The 9,605-nt window shown below is 37.7% G+C and overlaps 1 protein-coding gene across 6 annotated transcripts in view; it reads right to left on the bottom strand.

The window, feature by feature from the left end:
* The window catches only part of yrk (Yes-related kinase), a 28,925-nt gene extending 19,320 nt beyond the window's left edge, over positions 1-9,605 (bottom strand). For 4 of the 6 annotated variants that reach the window (XM_073821270.1, XM_073821265.1, XM_073821269.1 and 1 more), the window contains exon 1: positions 9,471-9,605. The gene's annotated coding sequence lies outside the window, so the exon portion shown is untranslated. The remainder of the gene's footprint in view (positions 1-9,470) is intronic. The other 2 variants (XM_073821268.1, XM_073821267.1) reach the window with 1 other exon arrangement.

Below are 9,605 nucleotides of genomic sequence, written 5' to 3'. Positions count from 1 at the left end.
ATGTAGATTACATTACATATATGTGCATTTGTTCCTCAAAGATGGTCTGCAGCATGTGTCACTGCTCTCTCTCCCTCTCTCCCTTTCACCCCTCCCCCCTGCAGTCACTCTTCAGTCACTCTGTAGTGACTGAACACACACACAGACAGACAGTCAGCCAGAGTGAGAGCAGGTTTCTGATTTCTTTTTTTAATTTTCTTTAATTCATAGAAGCTTGTATAATTATGATATTAACAGCACTTGCTCAGAATGACTAGTTCTCTGTGTGAAAAAAGTTTTAAAGGGTTTGGATGCTGCACTTTAGAGATATAAAAAAATTATGCTTATCTTTTTTACTATCACTTTAAAAAATCACCACGTCAACACCGTTCAAGATAATCCCGAATCCGCTCGCAATTTAGCATCTTCAGAATATTCTCTTCATGTTAAAAAAAGTTTGGTGTGAACAGCTTGTAGCTCTTATGAGGAGTGTGAATTTGTTTACAGCTAGATTTTTCCAAAAATCCACATTCAAATCAAAATAGCCGGCTTCCTGTTGGTCGTAGCTAATGAGTTTGATTTAGAAAGTTGTCCAGATTGATGAGACCAATATATGTACAGAGTTTGGTGACTGTAGGTAAAACTAACCCCCCAACTTTTATCAAAAGATGGCGCTATAGAGTGCCTGCTCCACACCCATTTATGACCTTTCGCCAGTGTCTAACTAGGGCTGGGCGGTACACCGGTGTCATAGTCAGCACCGGTGTGACATTGCGCCACGACATGGATTTTCTAATACCGTCAATATCGTAATAAATCATGTGCTTCGAACGGCTGCATTTACATCAATAATAGCTAATTCTAAATAATAAGGCATTACATTTTCTTCAAACGTTCAGTTGTGGTCTGAATACCTGTCCTTATACTAAATATCTTGTTGTAAATAAAAAAAGTAAAACATATTCGTATCAGCTTTGCACGTGGTAGGTAAAAGGGGAGTGGCCATTAAACGGCTGGTGAAACATCGTGAAGAAAGGTCGGGCCTGTAGCCTATACCAGGGGCGGAGTGGCAATCGGGACGACCGGGACTTTTCCTGGCGGCCGGCCGAAGGATTTATACAGCGGATCACAAATTGAGCGGGCGCGAGGCGAACTAATATTGTATATCATTTTCGCACTTTCAATATGCAGGGTATAGAAATCGCTTTTAACTGAGTGCTCGCGCTGTTTACTTTTACTTTCGATTTTGCGATAACGCACACTCTGTGTAAAGGGAGCAGCACATCTTATAATAGATATTTGTCAGTGAGTACAAGATTGCAGCAAATCCTCCAGTCTATTTTTGTCATCTCTCTTTACTTTCGACCCGTGATCATTCAAATCTAAAGGTCATTGTACACTGAGTCCGATTTTCTAATGCGTTTTTTTTTTTTTTTTAGTTTTCTCATATTCGCCATCCTTATCAAAATGCTTATTATGGATGCGAAAATGCGAAAGTTTCGGAGGCAGTGTGTAAACTCGATTAACATAACCTGTATTTTTCTTAACGTGCAAAAATCTCGGAAATTTCCTACTCATGTGTGCAATGACATTAACTCCAGCAGCTCGTGTTGGATGCAGGGTTGCTAAGTCCGCGTTTTTCCCCACAGAATTGGTCTACTTTTAAACTGTTGCTATGGGTTGATTTCCCCCAGTTATTTAAAGGTTTTAAATATTGCAGAAATTAAATTTCAATAAAAAATTATTTTCGTTTTGTTGTATACTGTTAAGTAAGATCTTTAGGTTTTTTGCAAAATAAATATGTTGAGAATGCATAATACTCTCCCATGTCTCTTTTTGATAAGGATACCTACCATTTACTTATTAAATTATAAAAATGTTAACTTTATTCACATACTAAAGGGACAGGACAGGCTACTTCTCCCAAAATGTACCAAAAAAAGTAATACCGTGATATTATACCGTCACCGTTCAAAAGATGAAAAATACCGTGATATTAATTTTAGGTCATATCGCCCACCCCTATGTCTAACTATCTTTAATATTGATGTGTGTGTTGAGTTTCATGAAATTCTAAGCATGTTATCTGTCTCGAAAAGACAGGAACCTAATTTTAAAGTTTGACACGTTGCCATGGCAACAGCATTTGATTTATCATCGACCCCTTTACATATTCTCATCGGCCGTGTTTTGACATTACTTTGATGAAGTTTGAAGAAAATCGAGTAAAATTAAGAGGCTGATTTTAGAGCATTTTGAAAATGGCTCACTTCCTGCTGCCAGTTGGTGGCGCTATAACTTTGTCTCATAATAGTTACGTTTATGTAATCGGCATCATAAAACGAACAAACTGATGAAAGTTTCATCAGAATCAGGCAATGTGTGCAACAGTTATTAGACACTTCCTGTTTCTCATTTCTCGCCATAACTTTGTCGCCTTGCCACGGCCAAACCGTTCGAGATATCAAAAATCTGCTCGCAATTTAGCGTCCCCAATGTCTTGAGATCATGCTGACCGTGTTTGGTGACAATCCCATGGAAATCCTGGGAGGAGTATATCAAATTCCACAGCATGCGCTTTTTACACAGCCCTAAATATCTCACTTCCTGTTGGGTGGAGCCCATGACATAGAGTACAAAAGTTGTTTGGCTCAGTGAGATCTATATGTGTACCGAGTTTCATATAAATATTTGTAAGTATGTGTGCGCAGTACATCGTTTTCTAAATGTGTTTAAGGGGGCGCTGTAGAGGCCCTGAACCACGCCCGGGTCCCAGCCTCTGTGGCGTCCTGATGGCCGCAGATTCCGACGTGTGTGCAAATTTTCAAGAGTTTTTGAGCATGTTAAGACCCCCTTAAGTGCCCGGAAGATTTAACAAAAAAAAAAAAAAAAAAAGAATCCTTAGGAAAACAAGAGGGCCTTCGCCCATTCTGGGCTCGGGCCCTAATTATAAGTAAGGACAACGTCTTGTACTCATATCTTATTTTGTGTTCAGATATTCATGTGTAATTCAATCTGCACTGATAGAAAGATTCTTGATCACTTTTTAAACTCAATGCTTGTTGGAAAGGACTGAACAAACACTGGTTTCATCAAACAGCTGACCACAAAAGAGAATAGCTGTTGACACAAGTGAATAAAAGCAAATGAGCACATGTGTAAGTAATGAAAAGCAGCTCCTGTTTATAAAGCTTTCTTTTGGTTTTGAAAACTGGAAATACAGGGAGAGCAGGCTAGGGGAGAGAAACGAGAAAAGTTTCAAAGACTGGATTGAGCACAGAAAAAAAAAATCAAAACATCCTAAAGCCATAGAAATGCACTTTATGGTAAACACTTCCATCTTTTGCTTTTTTTATTTTAAGATTGGTCTACGGTCTTTTTATTATGACAAAAGGACCAAGAGAAAAGTTGACTCTTTTTTAGAGTTTAGGAGACTTAAAGGGATAGTTCATCCAAAAATGAAAATTCTGTCATAAATTACTCACCCTCATGTCGTCCAAACCCGTAAGACCTTCGTTCATCTTCGGAACACAAATTAAGATATTTCTGATGAAATCCGAGAGCTTTCTGACCCTGCATAGACAGCAACGCAACTACCACGTCAAGGCCCAGAAAGATAGTAAGGACATCGTTCAAATAGTCCATGTGACATCAGTGGTTCAACCGTAATGTTATGAAGTCACAAGAATACTTTTTGTGCACAAAAATAACCTCTTTATTTAACAATTTCTGCTCTTTCCTGTCAGCCTTCGAGGCGTGTTAATGAGGTTGAAAACTGACAAGGTTGAAGACTGATATTATGACTGTTTTAAAGATGTCCTTACTACTTTACTATGTGTCAGTTGCGTTTCCGTTTATGCAGCGTCAAAAAGCTCTTAGATTTCATCAGAAATATCTTAATTTGTGTTTTGAAGATAAACAAAGGTCTTACAAGTTTAGAACAACATGTAATTGTAATTAATGACAGAATTTTCATTTTTGGGTGAACCTACCCCTAAAAGCCTCAAAGAACTACTTAAAAGGGTCATCAGATGCAAAACTCACTCACTGTGTACACAACCACCCTATAATGATAAAAATCCACCCAGTGGTATTTTTTAAATCTTTATAAACAATATCCTCTTTTTCAAATCAAGCCATTCTTAGCTTCTTGGCTGTGTGAGGTCACATAAACCAAAACTTCTCCAACGATAGTTGATTGACATGGTCGTCTAACCTTACACCTGCCCCGAGTGAGCTGTGAACTGTCCGCTATTGTGTCGACTGCGGAGCAGGGGAAGACAAGAATGTCTCCAATTGAGGTGTTTTGTTGTTGGATTTAATAATGAACATAGCCGTCGTCATTTACTCCCGACATTTGAGCTGCTGAAGACGCATAGGATTAAGGTTACTTTCATTTTTGAAGGAAATGTGCCGGACAATGTACATAAATGCATCTGTGTTCACATGTATAATTTGTAAACCAGCTTCACCTACAGAAGAAGTGTGTATAACGGTATTTTTATGAATCTTTACCACTGAAAAATTTTAACCAAGGTATGTTATAAACTTTTCATTAAGACCCTAAAGAATCATATCAACTTGTGGAAGATAGGCCTTAAAGGCTATATTACTACTCTAAGATACTAATGTACCAACTAGGGATAGATAAGCGTACAGAGTTGTTGGTTTAAAGTACCGCCTCAGGGACAACCTGTTGTATGCCTAAAAGTACAATTTTAGCAGATACCGCTGTGTGTATTAGTGGTAACTTTTTACCACAGTAGCTAGGCAAAAGTTTAAAAGAATCCATTATCATACTGATATCATATTCATTTCTCTCTTTACCACCACACCACAAACAGAATGGCACTTGCGCTTATCTGCCACAAGTGTATAATTACAGATGTGAAGAATGCAATATGCTCTATGAAAGGCAGAGATAAGCACCTATGAAAAATGCAATAAGCAGCGCAACACAAAGCATGAAAAGATGCTAATTATGTCACCAACAGGTCAGTGGTTCACTTCCACAAGTCTGTTGGTTTCATTCCAACTGAAAAGTGCACTATAGGTCACATCAGGGGTCCCCAAATTTTTTTCTGAGCGGGCCACATAATTTTATTTTCTTTAATTGGGGGCCGGGTCGGTTTATAAAAGAAAATTCCATGGGCTGGACTACTATTATTATTATTTTATTATGGTTTTACCTGTATTTATTATACCTTTTAATGCTAGAATAGTTTATTTATTTTTTTATGCACCAGACAGACAAATGATCATTTCTTTTCAAAAGATATACAGGTGCTTCTCAGTAAATTAGAATGTCATGGAAAAGTTCATTTATTTCAGTAATTCAACTCAAATTGTAAAACTTGTCTATTAAATACATTTAATGCACACAGAGTGAAGTAGTTTAAGTCTTTGGTTCTTTTAATTGTGATGATTTGGCTCACATTAACAAAAATATATCTCTGGCATTGTTCAGAGGGCCGGTCTAAATGTGGGGACGGGCCGCATTCGGCCCCCGGGCCTTAGTTTGGGGACCCCTGGGTCACATGAACCGTAACTAGGTTTGATAATCACTTTAACAAAATGAACTGGACACGGGTCCGCACCAAAAGCTCTAGTGTGAAGTTGGCCTTCATTGCAAACTTTGGTATCTTCAGAGCCCAGATGCTGTTGAGAACGCTTCTAAATATTATCAGAGGCGCTGGGCTCTTTTTCAAATATCTGAGAAGCAGTAAAACTTTAGCGAAAGTCTCATTTTACTCTTTAAATTTAAAAAGAGGAAACCAAAGACACGTCTCTTCGCTTGCTGTGCGATTCACTCTTTTAGATGGAAGCCATTTCAGCAGAAGAGAAGAGGCAGGCTACTTTCAGTGTTTAAATATATTCTAGACCAGAGGACAGAGACACCACATTTTCTTTTTCTAAAATAAGTTTGACACACACACACATGCTCTAGCACCATCAGTCACGCGTCAACTAAAAAAATTAATGTAGTGGCAAAGTCTTTTTATCTGAACGACAACAACCAAAAACACATTGCTACAGCTGAAAATGAGGGCATTTAAAAACTTTTAAGTCTTTTAAACATTGCAGTTCAAAGACCAAACTTTCTTTTAGTTAAGTGGATGAAAAAAGTTATAGGCCTAACTAGAGAATAAACTACACAAACAATAGAAGATGAATGAGCAAACAATACATCTCTAAGTTGTTCTAGAATTGGAAGGTTGTGAAAACTTAAAGAATGTAAAAGAACCCAGGGTTGCAAACTGGCAAGCTCAATGTGTCAAAATGTCAGCGTCCTCTCACATTCTCAGCAACCGTAGCATTTACAGCTGTGTTGATAAGAGGAAGTTGCATTTGAGGGTTTGAGGGCTTACCAACAGCAAATGCAGAAGACCATCTAGTCTGTCACTAGAGCAAAGCCCATAATCAGATCTGAAACAACCTCATAAGCTTGTATTCAGGTCGTGTGATGAGTGTTGCATCACCTTTCTAAGTTCTAGATGGAGCGAGATGCTTCACCTAAATGGTGATAGTTCACTATGATTGTACTTGCATAGGGGAGTGGAAGGAAGATGATGAAAAGTGGACAAAGATGCTCTGCAGTTATGAAGGCTACTGTAAATGATGAAATTTATCAGTTCCACCCACCCTAACACCTTGCAACATACTGGAAGAAACTTCAGTCACAAACACATGGACACACCTTTCCTGTGAAGTTTTCAGTGGATAAGAACTCTCTTTCTCTTTTTTGATTAATTTCTTATCAGAGAAAAACTAAAATGTCAAACAAAGATGCTGAATGTATATGGGTTATCAGTCAAAAGTTTTTGAACAGTAAGATTTTAATGCTTTTTAAAGAAGTCTACCAGGCCTGCATTTATTTGATCTAAAGTACAGCAAAAACAGTAAAAATGTGAAATATTTTTACTATTTAAAATAACTCTGTTCTATATGAATATATATTAAAATGTAATTAATTCCTGTGTTCAAAGCTGAATTTGTAACATCATTACTCCAGTCACATGATCCTTCAGAAACCATTCTAATATTCTGATCTGCTGCTCAAAAAACGTTGATCATTATTATTATCATGTTGATGAATAGAAAGAATAGAAAGCTCAAAAGAACAGCATTTATCTGAAATAGAAATCTTTTGTAACATTATAAGTCTTTATCATCACTTTTGATCAATTTACAGCATCCTTGCTAAATAGAAGTATTAATTTCTTTCCCCCAAAACATGTATACAATGATAACAATAAAAAATGTTTATGAACAGTGAATTTCTAAAGGATCATGTGACACTGAAGACTGGAGTAATGATGCTGACAATTTAGCTTTGATCACAGGAATATATTAAATTTTAAAATGTATTCAAATAGAAAAGGCTCTCTCTTTTTTAGGCCCACTATCTTATATGATGACAGGTCGCCACACACAAAAGGATTTAGGTTTACCATCCTTTTTTTCTTTATTTCATTTCTTGCAGCTCCTTCATTCTTCGCTTTCCCTTTTCCCCACTTCTCCTACTCTTCTGGAAAGGAAGTTCCCTCCCCCTTCCAACAGGAAGTCTTGTGTGAGTGGAACTGGAATGATAGGACACCGGGAAACAAGCTGTCACACTGCAATTCCCTCTCTCTCTCTCTCTCACACACACACACACACACACACACACACACACACACGCACATGCACTCATTCACACACACATTCATATACACAAAAAATTTTAATGGAAACACAAATAAACAACAGACATATAGTGCATGCAAGTAGACAAACATGAGCCTCTGTACAGTAGACACACACATACAAGACCATAATTAGAGACAAACAGAGAGATAAAGTGGTAAAGAGGCTGAGAGAGGGAAGACAATAGCAAAGTGTGTCCTGGGAAACAGTAAGTCAGGTGTCACAAACACAGCTACTTCCTTTTTCCACATGATGTCAATTTCCTCCAGAGTGAGATTCCACGAACAGGCCTTTTATGAACAGCCAGTATTAAAACTAAATTTTTGTACTTTTGTTTATCAGAAAACTCAATCACTTCTTTCTAATGAAACCATTTGTGGCCTTGCATTTTTCAGCTGAAAGGAAGGTTTCGAAATTTAACTCACTGAACTGAAACAATATCAATCAGACAAGAAACCTTTGCATACAATGTAATTACTTTAGTACACTTGATTATCTTATTCTAACAACTGTCCTGCACAAAAACAACAGGTGACGCGTCAGTACTAAGTTATTCAAAAATTAGCTAAAATGTGTATCGGAGACTTCAACTTGGTCAGTTTTACCATGTTGCATTTTGGACAATTTTACCGGACAGCCGCACCCACTTCCTCCCATAGCGCCAGGGGAGAGCAGCCAGGAAGTGACCTTGTCCAGAACAGGAAGTGATGAAGCCTATGGCCTAATCTAGTCCTAGAGACATTCCATTCTGTTTTTTGCTGTAGGACAAACTTACTGCTAATTGATTTTAATATCAAACTACATAATGATTTTAAAAGACGAGTTCAACAGCAAGGGCGCTTATGATTCCCATTATTAGTTCAGTCGTTCCTTTGCTATTTTATCTTTAGATTGCCAAACTGAAGAGGAATATAGCTTGATATAGTTCTCAACATACAGCAAAATTAATAAATGAACTGAAGAATCAAAATGACAGAAGTGGTATAACAAACGCACAGTGAGAAAAGACCAATACAAGATCAAATTAGGCTGAAAGGCACATACATCTCGATATATATCGTCAGAGACTGAAGCTTTGAAACCACAGCAGCGAACTTCTCATTTTTGTGTTCTCATTATCTTGCTCTGCATCTTATTCAGTTCATTCACACAGCTTTACCAAATACAAATGGTTTGCTTAAGGCAAACAGCTAAGCCGAGTAAAGAATGCACTGCAAAAACACTTTAATGCACCTGCTGCTGATTCCTTTGCCCATCCAACTCATTTAGAGGTTTCAGATCAGCTCAGCTCTCTCTTTCACCCTTCATAACGTGTCTTGACCTTGTTTGTCAATCACTTGTGTAGAAAGAGTAGTCAGCAGACTCCCTAGGGGAACTAAAAGCTTCCACCATCTAAACCAATTGAACTGCACTCTTGAAAATTATTTACAGTTAATCTCTGCTGCCATCAATCAAAATATACATACATACACACACACACACACACACACACACACATATATATATATATACACACATACATATAAATTCATAAATACATAAACACACACACACTTACACACACACTAACCAATTAAACAACTCAAAACTTAAACGCATCACTAAACAAAGCATTAATTCCCGTTAACACCCGCGTCTGTGAGATTACGTCACTAAACTAAAAGTTAATTTTTCATACATCATCTCACATGAACCTTTCACTGACCTTTGGCACTTAAGTAAAAATACTTTTTTACTTTTTTTATTGTTAACAAAAGTAACTGCTAGTAAGTGAAAATGAGTAGGCAAGAGTAATTCATTCCTACCTTTATGAATCTCTAACACTGTAGTGACAGAGGTGGATCAGGCAGGACAGTGTGAATTCATATGAACGGTAGACAGACACAAGAGTCCGTGCGGCGTTCAGCCGGCCGCGGATGCGCTTGCTCGAGTCGCGCGGT

Source organism: Garra rufa, chromosome 17, assembly GCF_049309525.1.
Source record: "Garra rufa chromosome 17, GarRuf1.0, whole genome shotgun sequence".
Lineage (NCBI taxonomy): Eukaryota > Metazoa > Chordata > Actinopteri > Cypriniformes > Cyprinidae > Garra > Garra rufa.
Note: the sequence above shows the minus strand (reverse complement) of the source record. Positions and strands in the feature narration are given on the sequence as shown.